Genomic DNA, 208 nt, shown 5'->3' on the forward strand with positions numbered 1-208 from the left:
AGGTCCTCAGTGCATGATGATGATGATGAATATTCAACCGGCCGAGTGTGTGAGATCAGCAGTCCAGCTGGAGATGTGTGTGTTCAGTACATTATGTGTGTGGGTGCAGGGTTGGTAGTTGTCCAGATTGCACAGAGCTTCAAAGTGACTGACAGACAGGTGGATGACGGATGGAGAGAGGACAGAAATCTGTGGAGTCTCTCTCTCT

The sequence above is a fragment of the Morone saxatilis genome, unplaced genomic scaffold (genome assembly GCF_004916995.1).
Source record: "Morone saxatilis isolate NCDOM2014 unplaced genomic scaffold, NCSU_SB_2.0 Contig24, whole genome shotgun sequence".
Taxonomy (NCBI): Eukaryota; Metazoa; Chordata; class Actinopteri; family Moronidae; genus Morone; species Morone saxatilis.